Below are 18090 nucleotides of genomic sequence, written 5' to 3' on the forward strand. Positions count from 1 at the left end.
TCTCTAGGAATGCATTCATTTCTTCCTATTGTCAAATTTGCTGGCGTATAGTTGCTTGTTTGTATTTCTTTGGTGTTGGTTGTGATCTCTCTTCTTTTATTCATGATTTTATTAATTTGGGTCCTTTCTCTTTTCTTTTTGATAAGTCTGGCCAGGGGTTTTTCAATCTTATTAATTCTTTCAAACAACCAGCTCCTAGTTTTGTTGATTTGTTCTATTGTTTTTTTGGTCTCTATTTATTGATTTCTGCTCTGATCTTTACTATTTCTCTTCTCCTGCTGAGTTTAGGCTTTCTTTGTTGTTCTTTCTCCAGCTCCTTTAAGTGTAGGGTTAGGCTGTGTATTTGAGAACTTTCTTGTTTCTTTTTCTGTTTTTTTTTTTTTTTTGATTAAAGATTTTGTTTATTTATTTCAACAGAGAGAGATCACAAGCAGGCAGAGAGGCAGGCAGAAAGAGAAGGGGAAGCAAGCTCCCCACTGAGCAGAGAGCCCAATGCGGGGCCCAATCCTAGGACCCTGAGACCATGACCTGAGCTGAAGGCAGAGGCTTTAACCACTGAGCCACCCAGGCACCCCCATTTCTTGTTTCTTGAGAAAGGCTTGTACCACAATATATTTTCCTCTAAGGACTGCCTTTGGTGTGTCCCTCAGATTTTGAAACTTTATGTTTTCATTATCATTTGATTCCATTAATTTTTTCAATTCTTTAATTTCCTGGTTGAGCCATTCATTTTCAGAAGGATTCTCTTTAGTCTCCATGTATTTGGATTCTTTCCAAATTTCCTCTTGTGATTGAGTTCTAGCTTCAGAGCATTGTGGTCTGAAAATATGCAGGGAATGATCCCAATTTTTTGATACCAGTTGAGACCTGATTCTCTGTGATCTATCCTGGAGAATGTTCCATGTGCACTAGAGAAGAATGTGTATTCTGTTGCTTTGGGATGGAATGTTCTGTATATATCTGTGATGTCCATCTGGTCCAGCGTGTCACTTAAGGCCTTTATTTCCTTGTTGATCTTTTGCTTGGATGATCTGTCCATTTCAGTGAGGAGAGTGTCAAAGTCCCCTACTATGATTGTATTATTGTTGATGTGTTTCTTTGATTTTGTTATTAATTGGTTTATCTAGTTGGCTGCTCCCATGTTAGGGGCATAGATATTTAAAATTGTTAGATCTTCTTGTTGGACAGACCCTTTGAGTATGATAGTGTCCTTCCTTATCTCTTATTATAGTCTTTGGTCTAAAATTTAATTGATTTGATGTAAGGATTGCCACCCCAGCTTTCTTCTGATGTCCGTTAGCATGGTGAATTGTTTTCCACCCCCTCACTTTAAATCCGGAGGTGTCTTTGGGTCTAAAATGAGTTTCTTGTAGACAGCATATTGATGACTTTTGGTTTTTTATCCATTCTGATATCCTGTGTCTTTTGATTGGGGCATTTAGTCCATTTACATTCAGGGTTACTATTGAGAGATATAAATTTATTAACATTGTATTGCCTATAGTGTGACTGTTACTGTATCTTGTCTTTGTTCCTTCCTGACCTACTACGTTTAGGCTCTCTCTTTGCTTAGAGGACCCCTTTCAATATTTCCTGTAGAGCTGGTTTGATGTTTACAAATTCTTTTAGTTTTTGTTTGTCCTGGAGGCTTTTTATCTCTTCTTCTATTTTCAATGATAGGCTACCTGGATATAGTATTCTTGGCTGCATGTTTTTGTTGTTTAGTGCTCTGAATATATCATGCCAGTTCTTTCTAGCGTGCCAGGTCTCTGTGGATAAGTCTGTTGCCAAACCAATATTTCTACCATTGTATGTTACAGACGTCTTGTCCCAGGCTGCTTTCAGGATTTTCTTTGTCACTAAGACTTGTAAATTTTACTATTAGCTGACAGAGTGTGGACCTATTCTTATTGATTTTGAGGGGGATTCTCTGTGTCTCCTGGATTTTGGGAATCCAAACAATGGATGCTTGTTCCCTTTGCCATATTAGGGAGATTCTCTATAATAATTCTCTCCAATATACCTTCTGCTCCCCTCTCTCTTTGTTCTTCTTCTGGAATCCCAATTATTCTAATGTTGTTTCGTCTTATGGTATCACTTTTCTCTCCAGTTTTCCCCTCATAGTCCAGTAGTTGTTTGTCTCTCTTTTGTTTAGCTTCTTGGTTCTCTGTCATTTGGTCTTCTATATCACTAATTCTCTCTTCTGCCTCATTTATCCTAGCAGTAAGAGCCTCCATTTTTGATTGCACCTCATTAATAGCTTTTTAAATTTTTAACTTGGTTAGATTTTAGTTCTTTTATTTCTCCGGAAAGAGCTTTTATTTCTCCAGACAGGGTTTCTCTAATATCTTCCATGCCTTTTTGGAGCCTGGCTGGCACCTTGAGAATCATCATTCTGAACTCTAGATCTGACATATTACCAATATCTGTATTGATTAGCCTTCAGTACTGCCTCTTGTTTTTTTTTTTTTGTGGTGAGTTTTTCAGCCTTGTCATTTTATCCAGATAAGAATATATGAAGGAGTGAATAAAATACTAAAAGGGTGGCAAAGACCCCAGGAATATGTGCTTTAACCAAATCAGAAGAGACTCCAAATTGTTGGGGGAAGGAAAGGGGTAAAAAGAAGTTCAGGAAAAAAAAATTAAAAAAAGAAAAAATAATAAAGACAAAATATGTATATTAGATTGGTGAATAGAACAGGGTTACCCACTTAATTTTGGGAGTATTTTGGTCTCTTAGAAGAAAAAAACCTCCCCAAATTTTAAAGAATGAAAAACATATATGAGGGTAAACATGATGAAGGGATGGAATATGACTATAAAGATGAATTTTTTTTTTTTTTTTTTTTTTTTTTTTTAGTTTCTAAAAAAGAAGTTGATAATATAAGTTGGTTGGGAGAATAAAGAAAAAGAAAGTGGAGAGAATTTGCTCAGGCTGGAGACTAGAACAAAGTCCTGTGCTAGATTTAGGGTGTATTTTGATATTAGAAGTTGTTTCCCAGATTTTTTAAGAAGGAAAAACCCTATATGTATACAAAACTGAAGTTAGATACAATGAAGGATAAAATATGACTATAATAATGAAGGTTCAAAAAAGATTTTTTTGAAAGATATTTTTAAGATAAACTAGTTAAAAAACATTAAAAGAGGAAAAGGTAAACATTAAAATAAATTTAGCAGAAGAAAAAAATAAAATTAAAAAACATTAATTTAACTTTGCAAGACTAAAGAATCATGGGGAGAAAGCTATGAACTACATGCTTTGCTTTCTCCTCCTCTGGAATTCCAATGTTCTCTTTTATAAGTGTACTCTTGGCTGGATTTCTTGCTGATCTTCTTGGAGAGGGGCCTGTTGTAGTGATTCTAAAGTGTCTTTGCCTGAGGCGGAATTGCACTGCCCTTACCCAGCGCTAGGCTAAGCAATCTGCTCAGGTTCCCTTTCGGGAGCTTTTGTTCCCTGAACACTTTCCGTAGACTTCTGGAGGATGGGAATGAAAATGGTAGCCTCCCAATGTCTGGCCCAGAGGAGCCAAGAGCTCGGGGCCCCACTCCAGTATGCCCTTTCAGAAAGTAGTTGATTTTCTGTTTCTAGAATTGCTGCTCTTCTTCTCTTTGATCTCCTCTTGGATTTGTAGTGTTTAGAATGGTTTGATAAGCTATCTGGCTGATCTAGGACCTGATGTCATCTCAGCCTGCTACTTCTCCACCATCTTGACTCCTCCCCCCTGTTTTGTTTCTTTTAATCAGGACTAGAGTATTGCTTTGCCAAATGCTTTTTCTGTGTCTATCAAGAATATAATACAATTTTTTTTTTCTTTTTGAGTCTGTTAACATGATATAATCAGTTTTTTAAACATTTTGTTTGTTTGTTTACTATAGAAAAAGAAAGAGCACACATGTGAGTTGGGGTAGGGGAAGAAGGAAAGGCAGAGAATATGAAGCAGACTCTAAGCCAAGCACATATCCCTATGTGGTGTTCAATCTCATGACCCTGAAATCATGACCTGAGCCAAAACCAAAAGTCAGATGCTTAACCAGTTGAGCCATCCAGGAACCCCTACAATCATTAAATTTTTAATTAATTTTGCATTCCTAGGATAAATCCCATTTTTTTGTGATGTATTGTACTTTTATATATTGGTGGATTTAATTTGTTAAAATTACATTAAGAATTTTATTGTCTGTGTGTATGAAGGATGCAGTTTTCTTTTTTTTGTAATATGTTTGGTTTGGGATATACTGGCCTCAAATTAAGTTGGGGATTATTCCTTCCTTTTTGATTTTCTGAAGGAATATGTGTGGAATTGGTATTGTTTTTCCCTTAAGCATTTGGTAGAATTCATCAATAAGCCATCTGAGCTCAGTGTTCTTTTTTTTTTTGGTAATAGTATTTTTTAACTGCAAATTCAGTTGCTTTGGTTTTTACAGGGATACTCAGGTTATCTATTTTCTTCTTAAATGTGTTTTTCCAGCTTGTGTCTTTCAAGGAATTTGTCCATTTCATCTAAGCTTTTGAATTTATTGGCATAATGTTCTCCCTCCTAAATGTTTATGCACCTAATAACAGCTTCAAATCCCAAACTGATAGAATTCCAAGGAAAAATAGAAAAACTCATTGTAGTATTCAATACTCTTCTCTTAGTAACTGGCAAAACAAGTGATAATGTCAAGTAGGTCTGGTTGGCTGATAGTGCTCAAGTGTTCTACAACTTTCCTTACTTGCTTTATCAATTTTTCCAAATATCTTTTTGTTATCAATTTCTAATTTAGTTTCATTGTGATAATATACTTTGTATGATTTGAAAAATTTTTTAGTTTATTGAGTCTTTTTTATGGCTCAGAATATAGACTGTCTTGGGAAATGTTTCATGGGCTCTTGAAAAAATTTGTATTCTGCTATTATTGAGTTCTTTAAATGTCAGCTAGGTCCAGTTGATGGATAGGGTTTTTATTTCCTCTTGTGAATTGGCCCTGGCAAAACTTTTTGCACTGGAAGTATTTTGTCACTATTAATATTGCCATTCTGGCATTCTTCGATTAGTATTTACCTGATATATCTTTTTCTATTCTTTTACATTTAACCTACTTGTGTCTTCATGTTTAAGGTAGATATTTTCATATGCAGGATATAGTTGGATCTTGCTTTTTGATCCAATATCACTATCTTTGCCTTTTCTCAAGGTAGCTATCTAATCTACATTTAATGTGGTTATTGATATGGTTAGGATTCAGTCTACCATTTTGCTGCTTATTTTCTTTTTGTACCATTGGTCCTTTATTTCCTTTGTTACCTGTTTTTGCCTTTTGAAATTGAGCATTTGCTTTATGGTTCCATTTTATCCTTTTTGTTGGATTATTATCTGTGATTTTTTTATTGTATTGTTGTAGTGGTTGCTTTAGAGTTTATACTGCTTAACTACAATAAGTAGTCTGTCTTCAAGTGATGTGATCCTACTTCTTGTATAGTATAAGAAGCTTAAAATAATAACCTTCTATTTTCTATTTCTGGCCTTTGTATTTTTGTTGTTACACATTTAAGTTATACATATATTATAAACTTCACAATATATAGTTTTAAGTTTTGTTTTAAACAGTATATTATCTTTTAGAGTGATTTAAAAATTAGAGTAAAATCCCTTTATATTAACACACTTATTTGCCATTTCTAGTTTTCTTCATTTCTTTGTGTATGTTTAGATTTTCATCTGGTAATGTTCTCCTGCCTGAAGAACTTATTTTAACATTTCTTCGTATTACAGTTTTGCTGAACTGTTTCAGCTTTAGTGTGTCCAAAAAGATATTTATTTTACCTTTGTTTCTGAAGGATAATACTGGTTATATATTTCTGTTTTTCTTTGTTCTTACAATACTTTAAATTTGTTGCTCCATTTTTTTCTAGCTTGTGCCATTGCTTCTGTCATTCGTATCCTCTTTCTTACATATTTAGTATGTCTTCATGTTCACTATATTTTTTTTCATCAGTGCTTTGTCTGTTGTCAGTCCCATGAACTGTATTTTGTATTTTAGACTTTGTATTTTCATCTCTAGGATTTTCAATTTAGGTCTGTTTTGCATCTTTCATATCCCTACTTACAATGCTTAATTTTAATTTTCTTGAACATAAGGAATATAGTGTTAATAACAGTTTTAATTCCTTTGCATTTTAATTTTATCATCTCTGTCCTTTCTTTATCTGTTTCTGTTGTTTGATTTTTTTTCCCTTAATTTATTGGTTGTTAGTTTTCTGCTTCTTTGAAGGCCTTGTAATTTTTTTTTTAAGATTTTTATTTATTTGACAGTGAGCGAGAGACAGAGAGATCAAAAGTAGGCAAAGAGACAGGCAGAGAGAGAGGGGAAGCAGGCTCCCCGCCAAGCAGACAGCCTGATGTGGGACTCGATCCCAGGACCCTGAGATCATGACCTGAGCTAAAGGCAGAGGCTTAACCTACTGAGCCACCCAGGTGCCCCAGACCTTGTAATTTTTGATGGGATACCAGACATAGTGAATTTGAGGTATGGGATATTTTAGTGTTCCTCTGAATAGCCTGTACTTCTGGAACTTCATTAAATTTGTTGGATTGATTTTTTTAAGGCTTCCTTTTAAGCTTTGTTAGGTGGGACCTAGGAAACATATAGTATAGAGCTAACTTTTCCCCATCACTAAGGTAATAACTTTGCCCCAGTTCCTCATGATTTATGAGTTTCTACTCTGGCTGATAGAAACATGAATTATTTTCAGCCTTATGTAAGCTCAAGGAATTAGTTATATTCATCCTTTTAATTGATTCTTTCTCCATCTTTGTGTAGTTTCTGCATACATATTTGCTGCCAAGTACTCAGGACATTTTGCATATATTCAGAGCTTTTTCTTTATCCACATCTCTCTTCTCTGGTATTTTGCTCTGTTTGCTCTAGCCACATTGGCTTTCCCAGATTCAGCCTCCATCTTTTTCACTCAGTGAATTTGCTAAGATCTTCTTGACTTTTACCCTCCTTGTAGTTGAGTCCAGAAAGTCTCTGCAGGAAGTAAAGCTAGGAACTTACATGGTTTATCTCTTTCTCCTCCCCTTTCTCAGTCATCACTGTTGTGTCACATCTTATGTCTAATGTGTGACAACAGATACTTCATGTATTTTGCCTAGATTTTAATTGTTTTGGGTAAGGGGATAAGTCCAGCCCTCATTGCTCCACCTTGCCTAGAAGTGGAGGTCTCAATGTTCATTCTACTTCTAAATATCGTTTCTAAGATTTTTTTTATTGAGGTATAATTGACATACATCAATGTATTAGTTTTAGGTGTATGACATAATGATTCAATGTTTGTATAAATAGTAAAATGTTCATTACAATAAGTCTAGTTAACACCTGTCATCATACATAGCTATGTTTTTTCTTATGATAGCACTTTCAAGATTTTCTAAGTAGCTTTCAAATATGCAATCCAGTATTATTAACTATAATAAGCATGTTGTATGTTACATCCCCATGACTTATTCCAAGACATTTTAACACATTTTAGTAGGTATCTGATTTTAACATGATTTTGAGACTCATATTAGTTTTATAACTTTAATAAGTTACCTAACATTCCTAGCCTGAATGGTTTTGTTTCCTTTCAAATGATGTGGTTGGACCAGATCAGTGGTGCTGAATACTTTATCTTCCTCAGGAGATCTGAGTAAAATTACAGAGATTCTCTCTGGGAGTGATTCTCCATAGATAGGGAGGAGATGTGTATTCATTCTTTCTAGGGCATGAGATAAAGATGGTTGTGTACCTTGGAGATGGGTCTTTTGCAGGGTGTGCCATTCTTCCAACTGACAGTCTGGAGGAGATGACTTAGTTCCAGGAACATCTGTTGAGTAATTTGAATATATATGGAATCATGTGTAGTATTGTGAGAAGACAAATATTAGTAAAACAGTTTCATATTCCTAAATAGTATAGAATATAGGGTGATAATATCTAAATTTCTATTACTAAAACTATTTGAAAAGTATATCAGTTGGGATAATGTGTAATTGGTATTAGAATATTAAAGCAAATTGCATTAATAAAATTTCTTTCTCAGATCCCAGATTTTAAAAAGCACAGAAATGCAGGGGGTACAGGATGTGGCACTTTGCATTGCCAACTAAAATCAGGTGGAGTTCTGTAAGTCTTTTGGATCTGAAAGACAATCTAAACCATGGAAAATGGTTATAGGTCTTTTTGCATTTTTATATTTCACAAATTTATTTTCAAAATAATTCTAAATCTCAAACTGTTTTAAATGTATCAGAAAGATCCATATACTTGTTTTGGGGAAATTCACCATAGATGCTATTTACCCATAATTCATTGACTCGAATATAGGAACAATTTATCTGTATTATGTGCTGGAGACAGTTAAACACTGGTGCCATTCTGCCCAATGAACTAGAGTAATTCAGTAATTTTCCCACTTAGTAGATTTTTTATTTCTTACCTACACCGTCTAATACAATTAATGTATTTATGGATTAGCCGTCTTAGACTGTGAAGCAGTTGTTCCAGAAACCCCGCTAATCACTAATTACTGTACCTCCTTTCTGGAAAATCATTTTCAATGTGCAGACCCAGGGGCTTCTAATCTGGTTAAAGGATTTCCAAGAGATCGGATATGCAACATTTCAGCCAATCTGTACAAACTGATGACTGTGTAGCTAAGTGGCACTGAAACTTAATCAAAATCACAAAATGTGCACAACCAGAGACTTGTGGATTTATACACATTTTCTGGATGTGAATGAAAAGAATTGTTGAAGTGTGAGCTGGCACCAGACCAGCTTTGCAGTCTAACCCAAACTCCCGTTGCCATATGCTTACTTTCTCTTACTTTACTCTACAAGTAGACATTTTGTACTGTATCTTGATTTGTGCCTTCTATTTTCCAATTTTTCTTTATAACTAAGACTTTTGTTACCTGATGGAAAAGAGGAGAGTTGAGCTCCTCAGAAGAACTAAGGCTAGTTTTGTGTTGTGACTGTGGCTCAAATACACCCATTGTACCTGGTGTGTGCTGTCTTATGGTAGCTCTCTTGTCTTCAGTGTGCATTTGGATTACTAAAAGAAGCTGTTAAATGAAGATTTCTATTCCCATCTCAAGAAATTTTGATTCTCATAGGTATGAGGTGAGGACCCCAAACTGGCTTTATTGAACCCTTCAAGTGATTCTGATAAAGGTAGACTGTAGAAAGACTGCAATAGATTTGGTTTTCCAAACTTTCCTCACTGATTTATAGTACCAGTATTTGCAACTCACATGTTTTCTTTTGGTGGGGGGGAAGCCCAAACAAATACAAAACAGGTTCTAGCACTCAAGCTTTGATATTTTAATTAATAAAACGCCTTCTTTCTCCTTTCCCTCACATTATACACTCCCTATCCACTGGTCTATTGAATTTAAATACCTGGCTTTTCATTTTATTACACAGAGTGAAAGGAAAAGGCCAATCGATGTTTAGGTAGGGGAGGGTGGGTGGGTGGTTGGGAGAGCCTGGTGGTGGGTATTAAGGAGGGCACGTATTGCATGGGCCACTGGGTGTGGTGCATAAACAATGAATCTTGGAACACTGAAAAAATAAAATATAACATAAATAAGTAGATAAAATCTTTAAAAGTGCTCAGGTTAAAAAACAGTTATTATTCCTTTTTCATGCTTAATACTATGGCAAAATGCATTTCCCCCACATTTTTCAGTTCCATGTAATAAGACCCTGCTAGAGAAATACTTATGCCTCTTACCTTGATTCCTAAATCTCTCCTTCCTAAGGAGACAGAGTGAGGTATCTGATTAACAGGTGACATGGGTTATGTGTCTCAGTTGGATGAAGATAATATATTAAAATCCACATATAAAAGGGGTTAGTCTCCCCTCCTCCAGTATTCTAAGTGTGAAGCAGGAATTTGGGTAGGTGTGATTATCCTATGGACTTACTTTCCCTTTGGATGCCAGGACTAGACTGAGAATGGAAAAGAAAAAGTTCTGGTACGTCCAGTGTGTCCTTTCACTAAGCTATATCATCCCAGTAACTTATAAGCAATAAAGGCAATATTTTTTTTTAATCCACATTCCTGACTCCTGTTTTCATCTCTTAGTGTTTTTGAACATGGGTAGAAAAAGGGGAGTGTTGTTTATTGCTACCTTTAGACCCCTGTACTTGGCTATCGCTACCTTTAGACCCCTGTAGTTGGCAGATTGAAGCATACTAACACTTTTGCATGTCTCCCTTTACACAGCTCTTTCTAAAAGTCAGTCTCTATCCATTTACATGGTCATGAACACTTGTTTTTGCACCAAATTTTCCACTAATGAAGAAAAATATAAATTAATGGAAGTCTGAATGGAAAAGAGCAATTTACCATTCTAAAGCCTGCCAGAAAAAAGCCTCTAACTACTGGGTAAATGTGCATAATTCTGTGCTAGCAGTACATCAGTTTAAACCAAGGCACCAAAACATAGCAGTGAATTTCTGACAATGTAAGAGAAAGAGAAACTTACATACAGAGTGTCTTCAATTTATATTTGTATTATGCTTATAAAGCTAGGATCCCCTTGACTCGACCAGAACTTATACTTTTGAGGAAGCACAGAAGTCCCACCTGCAAACCCCAATCTTCATTCACTTGTCTTGAAATCATTTAAAGGGGTTTCAAATATATGCTCTGTGACACCTCAACCTCTCTTGTTCCATCCCTTCTCTAGCATTCCTACTTTGCAGAAGCCTTCTTCTCCCTTAGGCCAGACTATCTTTTTGATAGCATCTTATCCCTCACACTCCCTCTCTTATCCTTATGTCCTTTCCCCCACCCCCAAAAATGTTGCTGGCGTGTCACATCTCCCTGCCATGCAGAACCCTGTGGAGGTGGCTCATGGTTTTTTGTGTTTTTTTTTTTTTTTTTCTGGATTTGTTCTAGATTTTGTTTTTTGTCCACCTGAGTACAGAAGAGGGAGATGCAGGCTAGGTAAGCAGGCCAGATAGTTTTGTTTGGGGAAAGTGTGCGGGAGATGCCAGGAATGGGATAGGGGTGGTAGGGAGGTTGAGGGAAAATTATGAGGCTCTGCAGCTCAGCAATGCTTTTGTTTCATCATCTTCATACCAGAATTATAGATGTACTATATTAGCAAGGGTACCCATCTTCACAGAAGAGCATTCATGAGTTGACATTATGATCTTCTGTATTCACTTTTATGAAGTATACAGTATTGGTCCAGGCTCCTGAATGACTTCTCTCTTCTTACAGTTTGAGACCTTGGGACCTTGGGGAGTGGAGCCATGCACTGAATCTGCTGACCTCAGCTCTAATAATGAATACTGGGACTTGGGGCACAAAATAGATCTGGATCAACATTTTTCAGATGGTCCACAGAAACTTTTGAAGAACTGGATGCCTCTGGTGTCACATATACACACTCTTTGTAAATGGAATGTGCAGTTAGCAAATTGACTTCTGTTTCTGTCCCTACATGTTCTGACTCACCTGCATTTCAAAAAGAAAATCAAGAAAAATTCTTCCTTTGAAAAATTCCCATTTCTGCATAACACCCTCCCACCCCCCAACCCCCCCATACCCCCACCCCCACCTTTAACAGCAGGTTTAGGACCAAGAGAGATTCTCCCAGGGTTTTAAAAAACATTAATCAGTTTCACATTTGGAGGCAAAACACTTTCCTTGGGGAGCATTTCTTAACATAAAGCAGAATACTTTGTTAGCCTCTGGCTGTCTTGAAAGGAAGGAGAATCAGAATTCACTTTTCTATTCCTGTTCAATTGTATTTTTCTTATTTTCTGGCCCCTCCCCTCCCTGCCGCCCCCTTCCACTCTGGCTATTGAGCTGTGAAGCTCTGTGATGGTCAAGAGAAAAGTCACTTCCAGCCTCGCCCAAGGACAGTGGAGCTCCAGCCAGAGCTGAAGTGCTCCTGGTCCTTGCTCTCCTGTCCAAAGTGTGCTAAATCTTTTCTGAAACCCACAAGAGGGAAATAATTCTATAAATAAAACCTGCTTTGAATTCCTGGGAAATTTATCTGTATCCATCTCCTGACCTACCTGCTTGTTTATCTCAGGCACAGACCTGTTCAGGCCCATGGGTGCCAGAAATATCATGGGTAAAGGAAAACATGAGGAAACGTATGTGTGGAAGAGCAGGCCAGATAACCTAAAGAACTGTACAAATAATGAATGGTTTCTTAAACTTAGGTGAATGTGATGATTACCATTTAGCCATGATATTTGTGCAGGCTAATAAAGAAAACATTTTTTACATCTTTAATGTAACCAGGAGGTCAAAATAGAAGGCTATCCCTTGCCTGGATTTTTTTTTTTTTTTAAATTCTCAATCAAGCATAAGTAACCCTTATCTATATCTGCTTTACAGGGCTAATATTTGTCTTAGAATTTGAGAAATGATGCTGTACACATGCCTTAAGACTTTAAAAGAAGTGTAGTGATTATCTGTCCCTGGTGCATTTGGAGGGCAGTGCAGGAAGGCCCTTCCTAACACCTTTGGTGCCCCAGCAGGAGGAGCTGCCTATCTTAAATTGTGTCTGTCTAAAAATACCCTGGCTGGCCAGGTGAATAAATACCGGGGTCACCTTACTTCCTAGTATAAGTCCTTCCATGTGGGTTTTACTTGGATTTTCACAAGAACTGTTATTTAAAACCCATGTGCCTTCTATGGCAGATAGATACCACCTGAGGATGTCCTTTATTTTGCCAAGCAAGGTAGCATGCAGGAATGCGATATAAAAAAGCCGAAGGGTGTAAATTTCCCATGTTGGGTCAAAACACAGTAGTGCTGGGAGTGGTGGCGATGTGTGGGGGCCTCCGGGAGTGAAGGCCACGGCACAGGAGCAACTTGGAACGGGCAGTTCTGCGTGGAGTTGGAGGAAACCGGGAGAGAACAGCCAGAGAGTGGGGAAAAAAAACGGAAAAAGAAACTTTCCCTTTTACTTCCTGCAAAAGCTTCATTGAACTCTCCTTTTGACTTTGAGTTCACGGATTGGGTTTGTTGGTTTGGGGAAGCAGGGACTTGGGAGTTAGGCTGCACCAAAGGCTGAGAGAAGCTTTGGGGCAGAAAAGTAAAACACCAGGCTGCCTCAGGAAGCCCCAATGTATCAATCCCTGTATACCATTACCAAGGTATTTGTCCATCCATCTGTCTGTCTGTCTAGATCAGGAATACATAAAAATACATTAAAAACTGAACTAGAATAGCATTTTTCTGCTATTTTCTGGTATTAAAAAAAAATAAGGATCTTAGAGCAGTGAATATCAACCCATCAACTCACGATGTATTTGCACTGAAAGAACCCATTCAATCTCTGATTTGGTTCATGGAATGGGTCTCTAGCATTATGCATTCTATATCCCTCAGCTGAACACACTTAACACTTACACTTTTGTGAAGTTTTTCCTATTATTTGCTACAGCCCCTCCCTTCGTTTCATTGATAGGACTCTGCATCTCCCCCTGCTTAAATGTCTTATTTCCTTCATCAACACAACACAGTCCCTAGGGTAGTTTTCCCAAGCAAGGACAAATATTCCCTTAGAGCCCCAGGCACTTCACAGGCTTAAATTTCAAAAGTCTAGTGTAAATCAGTTGTTTCATAGTGTGGTTGGATTTTCCCCTTTGAAACTGTATTATAAATTGTGTAGTGGACTTTATAAATCTGTGGCCTAAAAACTGTTTAAAATGTGTTCTCTTCATGTGGTGAGATGGATGTTTTTTCCTTCTCCTGAGTCTGATGTGTATTGAGCTAGGTTAACTGAAATAGGCCTTTGGCAATAGAACTCAAGCCAGGGAAGGAGGCACTGTTTAATAAAGAACTTGGGTTAGTCTGCAATAAAGGGGCAGGGCTCAGTCTAGCTATTCTACCTTGAGGTTAGGCGAGACCATAGCGAGACCTTTTCTCCATCCTTCCCACTGTCCCTCACTTATAGCCTGGGTGCAAGCTGGGTGTAAGGGCAGGCAGGATGCCATGGAGCGCAGGGAAGCAAGGCAGTTAAACAAATAATGGACCCAGAGGTTGCAGGAGAAGAGAGAAGACCAAAGAAGGAGAGGTTTCACTGATAATTGGATGTGGTGGTCATATGGGGTGTCCCAGTTGAAGAAGTCATACCCTCAACCCATTAACTCAAGGACAGGCATTGAAGGATGAGCAGAAAACAGAAAATAGCATGGCAAATAGAGAATGGAAGGAAGTTTTAGCAGTAGCTGGGAATATGTAACTTAAAATTTGTTTCTGGGAACCTTTCTGTGTAGTACCCTATGTAAAACCCCTGAGCTAGTCCTTATAAGAAATTAACAGAAAAGACTTTATTCTTTGATGTGCCTGAAGTCAGCTTTGACTGTGAGAGCCCAAAATTTGTCAGTTGCAAAGGTAGAAATTGCATGTGCCTGTGAGAATTTACCTTTTACCAATTCCATGGAAACAAAAATGAACAATTTGATTATGAATTAATCTTATAAATACTTAGAATACATCACCAGATGCATTTATTGAAATTCCCAATAACAGTACCATTTTTCCAGTTATTTTAGGGCTCCAAGATGTAGGTAGACACATGTTGGAGATGTGTAGATGTGGTAGACACAACTTGATGTAAACTGATCTATAATTTCTTTTCTTTTTTTTTTTTTTCTAAGATTTTATGTATTCATTTTGAGAGAGAGAGTGGCAGAGAGGCAGAGGGAGAGGCAGAGAGAGAATCCCAAGCAGACCCCACGCTGGGAACAGAAGCACCATGCAGGGCTTAATCTCACGACCCCTAGATCATAACCTGAGCCAAAACCCAGGGTCCACCACTTAACCGACTGAGCCACCCAGGCATCCCCAATCTAAAGTTTCTATCAAAAGGAGAGAAGGCTGGTGTGCCTGGGTGACTTAGTCAGTTAAGCGTCTGCCTTCGGCTCAGGTCATGATCCCAGAGTCCTGGAATTGAGCTCCACATCGGGCTTCTGCTCAGTGGGAGCTTGCCTTTCCCTCTACCTGCAGTCCCCTCTACTTGTGCTATCTCTCTGTCAAATAAATAAATAAAATCTTTAAAAAAAAAAATGGTAGGGAAGGCTGATGAAAACATAGTTAGGGCCAAGGCTTCTCTGGAGCTAGTTTTCCAAGTGTCTTTAGTCCACCACCTTTTGTTAGGTGAAGGGAGAAGAGGAGGGAAAAACAACATAGGAAGACTATTGCACTAAACCTGCATTTTAGGACATTATTTTTTCAATGATTTAGAAATATACAGAATAGTATTACTCACTTTGGTTAGCAGTTTCTGTTAATGGAACCCCAATTGTGGGTGTGGTTGTCTTCAATAATCAAAAAATCTATTAATGTTGTTTTCCTTAACAGAATAGCTTCCCTTTGGAACCAGAGAGAACAACCAAAAACTTGGTAATCACCGAATTTCCTTCATGAATCTATAAATTCCATATTAAGTTCTTAGTTGTGCAAGATCAATTTCACTACTTCTTTCACTTGTCCATACTGAATTTTAGATGAACATGATAGGCTGGGGCTCATAAAGAGTTATTCTCCCCCTTTCCAGGAAAAATGTGAATAATTTTTGTGTGTAATTTTTTTTAAAAAAACAAGAATAAATTTATTTAAATTTAAAGATTTAATGATATAAAAATGTAGCATCTGTAATACATTTTTCTTTCTCCCTCATTAATATTAAATGCTATTTAAACAGCTTATCTTTTTGCCTTGTCTGTATCTATGAGATACACTACTGAATATAAATAGATTTACACTGCTCCTTTTTAAATAAAAACTAAAATTAGTACCTGGGAAACAAACCAAAAGAAAAAATAATCAAAGCATAAAATTTGAGCCAGATGAAAGCTTTTCTTGCTGAGTATTCAACAGTATCTGGGACAGTTAAATTACATTTTATTGGCATAAAGTTACATTGCAGTCTCCAACATCACATAATGATAATCCAACTCAGTTTCTTAAGTAAGTACCACAAATAATACTCATGTTCAGATGTTCCTACACAATTTTAAATATATGCAAGAATTTATGTTTTTATGCTGATTTGATGTGCTGGTCAATGAAATCCTTAGAGAAGTATGTAAATTTCAGGTTGTCACTACAGATATAGATAGGGAAAAAGCACTTTAACTTTTTTTATATAAGGTAACTTCTCTTGAACAGTGAGTTAAGTCTCTCCTTGGGTATATTTAGATTATACTAGTTTACAATGGCTTTCTTCTACTTAAAGATGTCTTGATAAAACAATGTTAAAAAAAAAAACCCACTAATACTTTTGCACAATATGGCTCTATTTAACAAAAAACTCGCTCCATCTTTAAATATGGAGCCTAACCCTCATCCATAAAATCCCAGTTGTATGTGTATTTCAACTTCTTTTTTTCCATTCTCATTACAGACAGATTAAATCTGCATTCAATACTCAAAACATTTATGACCTAGTGGATTATAGATGCAATGTCTTGATTCAGGGTAATTTTGGAGACATTGCAAATGTTTATCAGTACTAAACTTTATGAAGATCTTGAAAAATATAAATATAAATATGGCAACGATTTTTGAGGTTGTTTTGTGTCCTAGCCACTTTGTATACAGTATCATATCAAATCCTTGTAAAAACTCTACAAGCTATTGTTGGTTTTGTTATCTCATACATAGGAGAAATTTGGAGCTCAGAGAGGCTGACTTACCCAAAGGTGATGAGATTTTAATCCAAAACTCCTTGGCCCCAAAGACCTTAGCATTTTCATTCTTCAACCATGTTGCCCTCAGGAGCTCATCTTCGAACTGACTAGTCCTTGGCCTTGGAATGGTCAGTTTGGCATTTTTATCCATCATTTCATCTCTTAATTCGATAAGCATTTATTTATACCTACCACCAGATGCTAGGAAATGTGATAGGATCCAATGTGAGGCCGTAGATGATTTTGTGTGTATGCTTAGGTAGTTAATTGGCGGGGGCGTGGGGGACAGGCTTGACTATGGAGAATTTGCTTATGTCATCTAGTCCTGGTTGGAAGCATGCTTCTGGGATGGTTTTAGATATGAACCTACTTAGAAACATGAGATTAGTCCTGGTAACACCTTGAAGTGTCTGTAATCGTTTCCTTTCCATGAGAACAAGATGTAATCATTTAAAGCTTGGGAAGAAATTTTATGTTGGCACAGAAAATTGAGGGAAAAATGTGTATTCATTAACTTCCTAATCTAATTGAAAGGACACCCGCAGGTTTTATTGATTAGGCATCTTAGCAATAACTCTGTTGCCTTAATTAGTTCTCTTATAATTGCATAGAGATTAATTTTCACTCTGAGTATCAAATCACAGAAATCAAATAAAAATATTTATTGAGTGTCTTCTGAGTACGAGTCATCATGAAATGAGAAGTGGAGAAATCTAATGAGTTCATCACATTTGTCCTCCATTTAGGAATAATGTTATTTGTCTTCTCCGGTATTTCTTCCAGGAACTTGTCTGTGATGTGATTTTTTTTTTTTTTTTTAAAGACTTCATTTATTTACCTGACAGAGAGAGAGATCACAAATAGGCAGAGAGACAGACAGAGAGAGAGGCAAGGAGAAGCAGGCTCCCCGCTGAGCAGAGAGCCCCATGCGGGACTCGATCCCAGGCCCCCGGGACCACGACCCGAGCCGAAGGCAGAGGCTTAACCCACTGAGCCACCCAGGCGCCCCTGTGATGTGATTTTGACTCTTATTCTAAGTCACAAATTTTGCCAAAGAACTTTGTTTTTCCAGATGAGCAGCCAATTCTTTTTTTTTTTTTTTTACCCACTTGGAAAACCCTCTTGTTCTTACCTCGAAAACCCTCCTTTCTATTGTAAGCGCTAATATTAGCACATAGTAGAGTAGCCAGCTTCATTCCATAGTAGGTTAATAGCTCTCACGTTATCCTTTTGAGACTCTTCTCACATCACTCCCACCCAGACATATAGTGGATCCAGCACCATCATGGGCTGCAGCAGAGACAGTGAGCAAAACTGATTAAGACTTTGTTCACCTGTACATGTTTAGGGTTAGGAATGTGACCACCTGAGTTAATGAGAACCCTTT

The sequence above is a fragment of the Mustela putorius genome, unplaced genomic scaffold, assembly GCF_011764305.1.
Source record: "Mustela putorius furo isolate JIRA1106 unplaced genomic scaffold, ASM1176430v1.1 tig00003834_pilon_pilon_pilon, whole genome shotgun sequence".
In the NCBI taxonomy this organism is placed as follows: domain Eukaryota; kingdom Metazoa; phylum Chordata; class Mammalia; order Carnivora; family Mustelidae; genus Mustela; species Mustela putorius.